The sequence below is a fragment of the Rhinatrema bivittatum genome, chromosome 13 (assembly GCF_901001135.1).
Source record: "Rhinatrema bivittatum chromosome 13, aRhiBiv1.1, whole genome shotgun sequence".
Lineage (NCBI taxonomy): Eukaryota > Metazoa > Chordata > Amphibia > Gymnophiona > Rhinatrematidae > Rhinatrema > Rhinatrema bivittatum.
Genome location: NC_042627.1, coordinates 31,576,765 through 31,589,048, shown reverse-complemented (window position 1 = coordinate 31,589,048; position 12,284 = coordinate 31,576,765).

Sequence of the window (12,284 nt, the reverse complement as noted above, 5' to 3'; positions counted from 1 at the left end):
GAGATCGACTGCAGGAGGTTGTTCAGCGAGGCACCGGAACCCTCGCTGAACGACCTCCTGCAGTCGATCTCCTGCCGGCGCCATTTTCCGTACGAAAACGATTCGCGGCGGGAAATCGCTCCCTGACCCCCGCTGGACCTCCAGGAACTTTTGGCCAGCTTGTGGGGGGCCTCCTGACCCCCACGAGACTTGCCAAAAGTCCAGCGGGGGTCCGGAAGGACCTCCTGCCGTCCAATCGTGTTCGTCTATGGCCGCCGCCATTTTTCGGCGCCATTTTGGAAAATGGCGCCGGCTGAAGACAACAAGATTCAGGAGCAGGAGCCCGTTCCGGACCGCTGCCGTTCCGGACCGCTGCTGGACCCGCAGGTTATTTAACTCATTTGGGGGGGGGGTTCGGGAGGGTGGGGGATTTAATTTAAAGGGTCGGGGGTGGGTTTTAGGGGGTTTTAATGTGCCGGTTTTGCGATTTTTAGATTTTTAGATTTTTCACGATTTTTCACGATATTTTACCCCCCCAAACAGCAACAATACGATTCCCTCCCCCTCCCAGCCGAAATCGATCGTTAAGACGATCGAGGACACGATTCACATCCCTAGTGTGCAGTAATGTTCACAGGAGAGGATTCACCACTTTATACCCTCCACATACAAGCAACATCAGGGGCTCGGTGACCCCAGCACTACCTCCAGTTCACCACTAAAACAGGGGCTTGGTTGCCCAACATAACATCTCCTATCCCCCACAAAAACATCAGGGGCTCAATGGTTCCAGTATAACACCTTCTGTCCCCTAAAAGCAACACTGGGGGCTCAGTGGTACCAACTGCACCTCCTGTTCCCCCACAAAATCAATATGGGGGTTCAATGGCTCCAATACCACCTCCTACCCCCATCAAAAACAACATTGAGGGCAAGACCACCAGTATGGCCATCCCCTTTTTCCCTTCCTTCACTCTGCCCAGCACCAGTATGCCCCCAACTCTCTCTTTCCGTTAGCAAATTGTTCCCAGCAGCATCTCCCTCTCTCCATGCCCCCCATTCTCCTCACCCTACACACTTGTGTCCAGCAACTTCTGCCTTCTCCCCTGCCTTCACTCCCCACTCTTTACCAACAACTTTTGCCTTCTCCCCTGCCTTCATTCCCCTCTCTCTTTCCCAGCGACTTCTGCCTTCTCCCCTGCCTTCACTCCCCACTCTCTTTCCCAGCAACTTCTGCCTTCTCCCCTGCCTTCTCTCCCCACTCTTTACCAACAACTTTTGCCTTCTCCCCTGCCTTCATTCCCCTCTCTCTTTCCCAGCGACTTCTGCCTTCTCCCCTGCCTTCACTCCCCACTCTCTTTCCCAGTGACTTCTGCCTTCTCCCCTGCCTTCACTCCCCACTCTTTACCAGCAACCTCTGCCTTCTCCCCTGCCTTCATTCCCCTCTCTCTTTCCCAGTGACTTCTGCCTTCTCCCCTGCCTTCACTCCCCACTCTTTACCAGCAACCTCTGCCTTCTCCCCTGCCTTCACTCCCCACTCTCTTTCCCAGTGACTTCTGCCTTCTCCCCTGCCTTCACTCCCCACTCTCTTTCCCAGCGACTTTTGCCTTCTCCCCTGCCTTCACTCCCCACTCTCTTTCCCAGTGACTTCTGCCTTCTCCCCTGCCTTCACTCCCCACTCTCTTTCCCAGCGACTTCTGCCTTCTCCCCTGCCTTCACTCCCCACTCTCTTTCCCAGCGACTTCTGCCTTCTCCCCTGCCTTCACTCCCCACTCTCTTTCCCAGTGACTTCTACCTTCTCCCCTGCCTTCACTCCCCACTCTCTTTCCCAGTGACTTCTGCCTTCTCCCCTGCCTTCACTCCCCACTCTCTTTCTCAGCGACTTCTGCCTTCTCCCCTGCCTTCACTCCCCACTCTCTTTCCCAGTGACTTCTGCCTTCTCCCCTGCCTTCACTCCCCACTCTCTTTCCCAGTGACTTCTGCCTTCTCCCCTGCCTTCACTCCCCACTCTCTTTCCCAGTGACTTCTGCCTTCTCCCCTGCCTTCACTCCCCACTCTCTTTCCCAGTGACTTCTACCTTCTCCCCTGCCTTCACTCCCCACTCTCTTTCCCAGCGACTTCTGCCTTCTCCCCTGCCTTCACTCCCCACTCTCTTTCTCAGCGACTTCTGCCTTCTCCCCTGCCTTCACTCCCCACTCTCTTTCCCAGTGACTTCTGCCTTCTCCCCTGCCTTCACTCCCCACTCTCTTTCCCAGCGACTTCTGCCTTCTCCCCTGCCTTCACTCCCCACTCTCTTTCTCAGCGACTTCTGCCTTCTCCCCTGCCTTCATTCCCCTCTCTCTTTCCCAGTGACTTCTGCCTTCTCCCCTGCCTTCACTCCCCACTCTCTTTCCCAGCGACTTCTGCCTTCTCCCCTGCCTTCACTCCCCACTCTCTTTCCCAGTGACTTCTACCTTCTCCCCTGCCTTCACTCCCCACTCTCTTTCCCAGTGACTTCTGCCTTCTCCCCTGCCTTCACTCCCCACTCTCTTTCCCAGTGACTTCTGCCTTCTCCCCTGCCTTCATTCCCCTCTCTCTTTCCCAGTGACTTCTGCCTTCTCCCCTGCCTTCACTCCCCACTCTCTTTCCCAGCGACTTCTGCCTTCTCCCCTGCCTTCACTCCCCACTCTCTTTCCCAGTGACTTCTACCTTCTCCCCTGCCTTCACTCCCCACTCTCTTTCCCAGTGACTTCTGCCTTCTCCCCTGCCTTCACTCCCCACTCTCTTTCCCAGTGACTTCTGCCTTCTCCCCTGCCTTCACTCCCCACTCTCTTTCTCAGCCTGCCACCCCCTTCTCCACAGCCCTCTGCTCAGCACTAGTATCCCCTGATCCACTTTTCCCTTCGTACTATGTCCGGCAGCTTCTTCTCTCTCCTGCCCTCATTTCTCCTCCTCCACCCCTGTTCATCACCCCCTTTTCCCATTCTTCCCCCATCCAGAACCAGGATCACCCAGATCTTCTTTCCCTCTGCCACTCCCTCACTCTCCCAGCTGTCCCTCCCTTCCCCAGCCCCCGCTTGCCCAGCTCTCACTCCCACCCCCACCCAAAACTCAACCCTTGTGACCTTGGGCAAGTCATTTTCCCTCCATTGCCTCAGGTACAAACTTAAGTCTATATTTACTAAAGGATCGTTCCCATTCTGTGTATCTGGGGAAAATGCTTAGTAAATGTCCCCCTTAGGGCCTCATTTACTAAGCATTTTTCCAATAGACACAGAATGAGAGAAAAGCCTTAGTAAATTAAGCCCTTAGACTGTAAACCCTCTGAGGATAGGGAAAAACTATGAAGTGCCAAAAAATGGAATATTAATCAATAAAAACAAAAAAACAACCCTATGTAGCTCTCTATCCCTCCCCCAGGTTCAAGCCCAACAGCTTTCTCTCCCCCCCCCCCCTAAATTTAACCCTCCCCCAAATCTCTCTCCCTCCTTCCTCCAGGTTAAAATCTTTATCTCCCAGGGCTCAAAAAGTCTTGCCAGCTGTTTCTCTCTCTCTCCCCCTGCTTTCTTTCTCTCCCTCCTTCCTTCCCCACCAAAACTTAGCTCCTCAGTTCTATCTCCCTTCCTCCCTAGTTTCTACCCTACCCAGCTTTCCCTCCCACAAGGGAGGGAAAGCTGGGTAGGGTACAGCTGGGTAGGGTAGGGTACAGCTGGGTAGGGTACAGCTGGGTAGGGTACAGCTCTCCACAGCTCTCTCTCTCCCTCCTCCTACTCAGTTCAATGCTTCTCAACTCTCCATTCTCCCCCCACCCTAGGCCGAGCGGTGTGACTTACTGTTTGATTCCTCAAGGGGTGGGTCAGCCAGTAATGCATGCTTTTTTTTTTCCTGCAGTTCCTGCCCCCATTGGGCCTATGCAGACTGATAATTGACTTTGAATTGCAGAACCCTAGCCAGCCTATGACCAATATGGTCTGGGACATAGGCACCACTGCTAGAAGAGTGCCCTTCTAGCTCTTCCTTGCTCTGTTCTACTTTGTCCACTCCAAACTTTTCCCCTCCCTTCCCTGCAAGACAGGAGGGAAGGGACTAGCGGGCCGATACAGTAAAAACGTGGGAGAGCGGGCCACTCTCCTGTGCGCGCGATACAGTGTCTTAATTTATTTAAATTAGGCCCAGCGGTAAAAAGAGCGCTAGGGACACTAGCGTGTCCCTAGCACCTCTTTTTTGACGGAAGCGGCGGCTGTCAGTGGGTTTGACAGCCGACGCTCAATTTTGCCGGCGTCAGTTCTCGAGCCCGCTGACAGCCACGGGCTCGGAAACCGGACACCTGCAAAATTAAGCATCCGGTTTTCGACCCAACAGCCGCTGGCCCATTTTAATTTTTTTTTTTTTTAAATTTTTTACTTTTTTAAACTTTTGGGACCTCCGACTTAATATCGCCATGATATTAAGTTGGAGGGTGCACAGAAAAGCAGTTTTTACTGCTTTTCTGTGCACTTTCCCGGTGCCCGGAGAAATTAGCGCCTACCTTTGGGTAGGCGCTAATTTCTGAAAGCAAAATGTGCGGCTTGGCTGTACATTTTGCTTTCTGAATTGCACGGGAATACCTAATAGGGCCATCAACATGCATTTGCATGTTGCAGGCGCTATTAGGTTTGGGGGGGTTGGACGCACTATTACCCTTTACTGAATAAGGGGTAAAGCTAGCGCGTCCAAAATGCACATTCAAATGCCAGCTAACAGTGTGCTCCATCTGAGCGCAGTGTACTGTATCGGCCCGTGAATTAGGGAGCTCTAGCTTCTGTCTCACCCAGCTCCTCTTCCACCCTGTAGGCTAACCTGACAGCAGAGAGTCTGGGGCAAGAAACAGAGGGCTGTTTTCTGCTGAATGAGATTCTTTGCCCAAGTTTTGTGTGCCTATAGCTAGGGAAGTGTGCATACTGGGGTTACTCCTGAGGCCAGAGAAGAGGGACAGTACTGAGGTATGGCTTGGGGACAGAGTGGGGGAAGATAAAGAATATATGGGTATGGGTTTGGGTGTGGTGGCGGGATTGGGAGGGGAAGCTGATGAGCAAAAGCTGATGCACCCCTCCCTCCCAATTCCAGATATGGAACTTGCAGAGACGTGATTGGCATAGATGTGGGGGAAGGACTAGGGAAGTCATTTTTGTAGGGGGTAAGGGGACTGACTTACCTGGAGCATTTATTTATGAGGCCACTGTCCGCCTATGCTCACCTCTCCCAGCACAAACTACACCTATACTGTCTGGGTAGAGCAAGGAGTGGGAGGGAGGGAGGATCTAGTGCTTCAAATTACATACAGACATTACTCACTGGAAATGTAATCAGGCCTGGCAGTGTCCTCCAAAGCGGGGTAACTACTGATCCCAGGAAATGAAAGAGATTGGATTAGAAAACCTAACAGCTGAATTGTTGGTCTTATGGCAAACAAAATCTAATGAGAGACTAGGCAGTGAACAGTTTTGAAAGTGGGCAATTAGGTCAGCCAGCTGTGGGGAAAGAAGCCTGTTGTGCAAAGGGCTTTAGCTAGCAGGAGTCACATGCCTGCAGTAAGCTTAGTCTTGAATATTAAGGCTATTGTGGCATGATTGGTCTGCTGTAGAGGTTCTGAGTGTGATTTTGGCAATGGTTCTGCCTGGCAGTGGAAGGAATCTTCTTTGCTGTTATTGGGATCTAGAATCTTATTAGTTTAATAAAATCACAAATCATATAATTAAATAAAAGCAAAAGAGGCTTGATATCAACACAGTTTAAAGGCACACATTCCCTCTTCAACCCCTTCTGCATAACAAGGTAGCGATGACTAATCAGTTGGATAGAGGTTAAGGGTCACATCTATACAGACCTAAGGTCACATTTTTTGGGACCAGGATTACTATTGTGTTTTCTTATAGGTTATAAATAATAATAGTGTTACATTGTAATTAAACCCCACCTCCAAAAAACATTTAACAGAGTTTCCCAGCACATGGTATTGTGCATAGGATGAAAGTGCACTTTTTCACTTGGCTACATGTGCCACATTGCATGGCTACAGCTCCATTGAATTGGCCTGCACATGCTGATTGTGCTATAGACCCTGCTTCCCTTGGGCCTGCACAGGCCGATTCGAAATGTCTTATTGGCTGGTGTGGGCCGATGATGCAACTGGGGTTGTCTGTCCTTGGGGGAAGACCTAGCTTCAAGCATGGATCTGGCCTCAGAGGGGGACCCTGGCCTTGGAGGGGTGCCTCCCCCTTTGGTGTGAGAGGAGTAGGGCCTATCCTTGAGGGGGTGGGATCTATCCTTGGTGGGCCCAGCCTCTGTAAAGGGGAGGGGGGGGTGTGTGACAAAAATCCATCTCCTTTTTTTTCACCGCTCCATTCTCCTGTTTCTTACCGATTGCTCCTCAACTCTCCATCTTTCTTTCCCCTCAGCCCTCTGTTCCCCCCTCCCTCCCATCTCTGACTCTGACTCATCTCCACATCTTATACTTTCACTTCCCCCTACCAGTCTTCCTCTTTCTAGCTCTCTCACTCTCCAGTACCATGGTGACACTGATACAACAGCTCAGCTGCAGGGCTGTCACAAGGGGGTGAGCAAGAAAGGTGACTGCCTGGGGCACCAAGCTAGGCGTGGGGGTGGGGGATGCCAGACCACTCTGTGGAGTCAGTCTACGAGCCTGCGAGCATGCAAGTCTAAAAGGGAAGGCGGATGCCGAAAACAAACCTCGCCTGGATTGCCGTCCTTTTTTTTTTTTTCCCCCCATTGACTCTTCTGTTTTATGATTTCTAATCTGGAATCCTGTTGTGGAATCCAGGAAGGCAGAAGCTGTGACACCATGCCCATAGCAATGGAACACAATACGAGCAACTGATGCTTACATCAAAATGATGTATTTTATTTTAATATAGAGATTTTTCTTGTTTTCAATACAGGAAGGGTGTCTAGGATTAATATTTACTCACAAGTGAAATCTCACTATATGGCAGCTCCATATGATAACCATTTATTGGACTTTTAGGTATTAAAATCTGTTAGTTTAAAGGAAATATTTCCACTTTTTAATTGCTTGCAGATATCGCATGTATTTTTTTTTTATTCACGAACAGAACAAAACAAAAATTTAAAAAACTTATTACAAAGTGGTGAACATTTGGATAATCATACAGCAAGGTGATAATACCAAGCATTTGGGACTGTGTCCCTTATTATGATTGCTCGCCAGATATAAACATAGTCCACATGCTGGGCATAAATGGGTATACAATGTCCATTTCAAATCACACTGCAATCTCAAAGGATTTTGTGAGACACAAACATTAAAAAATATCAAAGAAAAAAATGATCACTTAGCTCAGTCTACTGGAGAATGTAAATGTCCCGGGTTTTCTCCGTAGTCAACTGTCTGACACAGCCACATTTTGGTGCACTACAGGTGCCTGCTTGAGGGGCACTAATTCATTATTTCAGCTAAAAAATGGGCATTGTATACACATATGCATGGGGACGGTAACTTTTAAACAGCCGCGCAGGCGTACATGTATACGCATATGTTGGCTTGCGTGAATGGACATTGCCATTTAATAACAAACACAGCAAATACAGCCGTATGTGCAAACATGTGCATGCAATTTTGTGTGGATGCACTCTTTTGCGTGCAAATGTCAGCTCTACCACGTAAGTGGGGGGAATTTATTAGATATGCGTGCTGACATAATTACCAGTTTCCCCAGTCCATTCCCAGTTCACCCAGGTAAAGGCTCCCAACGTCCTAATCCCCCTGGCTAGATAGCCTCCCTTTTACCCTATTAGCCCTGAACCTTCAAATTCCACTGAATAGCCCTTTTTAAATTTAAAACCTACCCACCATCCACAGCACGTAATGTTACGAGGTAAGGGACCCTGGTGCACGCTTGTGCACATACTTCAGGTTACAGGCCTGGAATGCCCATGTCCTACCCATGCCCCATCCCTTTTTTGACTTCCTGATTTGTGTGCGTACTTGCGCGCCTTTTAAATTCTGTGTGGCACACGCAGGGGCAACTTCTGCACGTATCTCCCAGCTTTGGCATGCATAGGGACTTTTAAAATCTATCTGAGAGTGTGGACTATAGTTATATTTGGCGAACAATCATAATAAGGGACAAACACAGTCTTAGTTTTATTGCCTTGCTGTATGATTGTCCACCTGTGCCCCACTTTATAGTAAGTTTTATCCTTTTCACGGTCTGGTTTATAATTGGATGTTAGGGGAATATTCGGGTTTATTTACTTTTTGTTTTATTCCCCACCTTTTCTCTTATTATTTCGAAGTTCCCTTGCTGCTGCAGGAGATGACATGACATAAAAATTGATAAATAGGAGTGGTCTCAAATCCACCCAGGCAAGAAAAGTTTATTCTGCTCCTCCCTGCTGTGCACAGAGCATGTCCACCAGTCGCCAAGAAGTCTGAAACAATTTTGAGCATGCATTCTACATGGACTACATAAAATGTGCATTTGCCTTCCTCAGCCCAACTGAAAGTCCATAATGGAAATTGACAGTAAAAGTTGTCAAGCAAATATAAATTTGCACAAATTCAAACCAAAATGATCATTCTCCAACATCTTATCCTTCTAATCCCCCATGCCAAATTTCAGTAATATCTATTAAGCTGTTTCTGACTTTGACCATGAGACAGACTGATGTGCACTTTACAATAGGTGCTTTTGCTCCAGTGAAATGCACATAAGAACATAAGAACATAAGAAAATGCCATACTGGGTCAGACCAAGGGTCCATCAAGCCCAGCATCCTGTTTCCAACAGTGGCCAATCCAGGCCATAAGAACCTGGCAAGTACCCAAAAACTAAGTCTATTCCATGTAACAATTGCTAATGGCAGTGGCTATTCTCTAAGTGAACTTAATAGCAGGTAATGGACTTCTCCTCCAAGAACTTATCCAATCCTTTTTTAAACACAGCTATACTAACTGCACGAACCACATTCTCTGGCAACAAATTCCAGAGTTTAATTGTGCGTTGAGTAAAAAAGAACTTTCTCCGATTAGTTTTAAATGTGCCCCATGCTAACTTCATGGAGTGCCCCCTAGTCTTTCTACTATCCGAAAGAGTAAATAACCGATTCACATCTACCCGTTCTAGACCTCTCATGATTTTAAACACCTCTATCATATCCCCCCTCAGTCGTCTCTTCTCCAAGCTGAAAAGTCCTAACCTCTTTAGTCTTTCCTCATAGGGGAGTTGTTCCATTCCCCTTATCATTTTGGTAGCCCTTCTCTGTACCTTCTCCATCGCAATTATATCTTTTTTGAGATGCGGCGACCAGAATTGTACACAGTATTCAAGGTGCGGTCTCACCATGGAGCGATACAGAGGCATTATGACATTTTCCGTTTTATTCATCATTCCTTTTCTAATAATTCCCAACATTCTGTTTGCTTTTTTGACTGCCGCAGCACACTGAACCAACGATTTCAATGTGTTATCCACTATGACACCTAGATCTCTTTCTTGGGTTGTAGCACCTAATATGGAACCCAACATCGTGTAATTATAGCATGGGTTATTTTTCCCTATATGCATCACCTTGCACTTATCCACATTAAATTTCATCTGCCATTTGGATGCCCAATTTTCCAGTCTCACAATGTCTTCCTGCAATTTATCACAATCTGCTTGTGATTTAACTACTCTGAACAATTTTGTGTCATCTGCAAATTTGATTATCTCACTCGTCGTATTTCTTTCCAGATCATTTATAAATATATTGAACAGTAAGGGTCTCAATACAGATCCCTGAGGCACTCCACTGTCCACTCCCTTCCACTGAGAAAATTGCCCATTTAATCCTACTCTCTGTTTCCTGTCTTTTAGCCAGTTTGCAATCCACGAAAGGACATCGCCACCTATCCCATGACTTTTTACTTTTCCTAGAAGCCTCTCATGAGGAACTTTGTCAAACGCCTTCTGAAAATCCAAGTATACTATATCTACCGGTTCACCTTTATTCACATGTTTATTAACTCCTTCAAAAAAGTGAAGCAGATTTGTGAGGCAAGACTTGCCCTGGGTAAAGCCATGCTGACTTTGTTCCATTAAACCATGTCTTTCTATATGTTCTGTGATTTTGATGTTTAGAACACTTTCCACTATTTTCCCTGGCACTGAAGTCAGGCTAACCGGTCTGTAGTTTCCCGGATCGCCCCTGGAGCCCTTTTTAAATATTGGGGTTACATTTGCTATCCTCCAGTCTTCAGGTACAATGGATCATTTTAATGATAAGTTACAAATTTTTACTAATAGGTCTGAAATTTCATTTTTTAGTTCCTTCAGAACTCTGGGGTGTATACCATCCGGTCCAGGTGATTTACTACTCTTCAGTTTGTCAATCAGGCCTACCACATCTTCTAGGTTCACCGTGATTTGATTCAGTCCATCTGAATCATTACCCATGAAAACCTTCTCTATTACGGGTACCTCCCCAACATCCTCTTCAGTAAACACCGAAGCAAAGAAATCATTTAATCTTTCCGCGATGGCCTTATCTTCTCTAAGTGCCCCTTTAACCCCTCGATCATCTAACGGTCCAACTGACTCCCTCACAGGCTTTCTGCTTTGGATATATTTAAAAAAGTTTTTACTGTGAGTTTTTGCCTCTACAGCCAACTTCTTTTCAAATTCTCTCTTAGCCTGTCTTATCAATGTCTTACATTTAACTTGCCAATGTTTATGCTTTATCCTATTTTCTTCTGTTGGATCCTTCTTCCAATTTTTGAATGAAGATCTTTTGGCTAAAATAGCTTCTTTCACCTCCCCTTTTAACCATGCCGGTAATCGTTTTGCCTTCTTTCCACCTTTCTTAATGTGTGGAATACATCTGGACTGTGCTTCTAGAATGGTATTTTTTAACAATGACCACGCCTCTTGGACATTTTTTACTTTTGTAGCTGCTCCTTTCAGTTTTTTTCTAACAATTTTTCTCATTTTATCAAAGTTTCCCTTTTGAAAGTTTAGCATGAGAGCCTTGGATTTGCACACTGTTCCTTTTCCAGTCATTAAATCAAATTTGATCATATTATGATCACTATTGCCAAGCGGGCCCACCACCGTTACCTCTCTCACCAAGTCCTGTGCTCCACTGAGAATTAGATCTAAAATTGCTCCCTCTCTCGTCGGTTCCTGAACCAATTGCTCCATAAAGCTATCATTTATTCCATCCAGGAACGTTATCTCTCTAGCGTGACCCGATGATACATTTACCCAGTCTATATTGGGGTAATTGAAGTCTCCCATTATTACTGCACTACCAATTTGGTTAGCTTCCCTAATTTCTCTTAGCATTTCACTGTCCATCTCACCATCTTGACCAGGTGGATGGTAGTATACCCCTATCACTGTAGTCTTCCCTGATACACAAGGGATTTCTACCCATAAAGATTCAATTTTGTATTCAGTCTCATGCAGGATGTTTATCCTGTTGGACTCTATGCCATCCCGGACATAAAGCGCCACACCTCCTCCCGACTGCTCCTCTCTGTCATTGTGATATAATTTGTACCCCGGTATAGCACTGTCCCATTGGTTATCCTCTTTCCACCATGTCTCTGAGATGCCAATTAAGTCTATGTCATCATTTACTGCTATACATTCTAATTCTCCCATCTTACTTCTTAGACTTCTGGCAGTAGCATACAAACATTTCAAAGTTTGTTTTTTGTTTGTATTTTTATTCTGCTTTTTAATTGATAGGGATATGTTAGAATTTTTTAGCTCAGGTGAGTTTTTAGTTACAGGCACTTGGACTACTTTTCTAATTATTGGAACCTCACTGTCGGGATGCCCTAATTCTAATGCATCATTAGTATCCTTTAAAGATACATCTCTCCGAACCATGCACTGCTGAGTGACTGTCGGCTTTCCCCTTTGTTCTAGTTTAAAAGCTGCTCTATCTCCTTTTTAAAGGTTAGCGCCAGCAGTCTGGTTCCACTCTGGTTAAGGTGGAGCCCATCCCTTCAGAAGAGACTCCCCCTTCCCCAAAAGGTTCCCCAGTTCCTAACAAAACTGAATCCCTCTTCCTTGCACCATCGTCTCATCCACGCATTGAGACTCCGGAGCTCTGCCTGCCTCTGGTGACCTGCGCGTGGAACAGGAAGCATTTCAGAGAATGCTACCCTGGAGGTTCTGGATTTAATCTTTCTACCTAAGAGCCTAAATTTGGCTTCCAGAACCTAAGAGCCTAAATTTGGCTTCCAGAACCTCCCTCCCACCTAAAAATGATAGGTTCCACTTTAAAGGCTACTATAATTGAAGGCACTACTCATC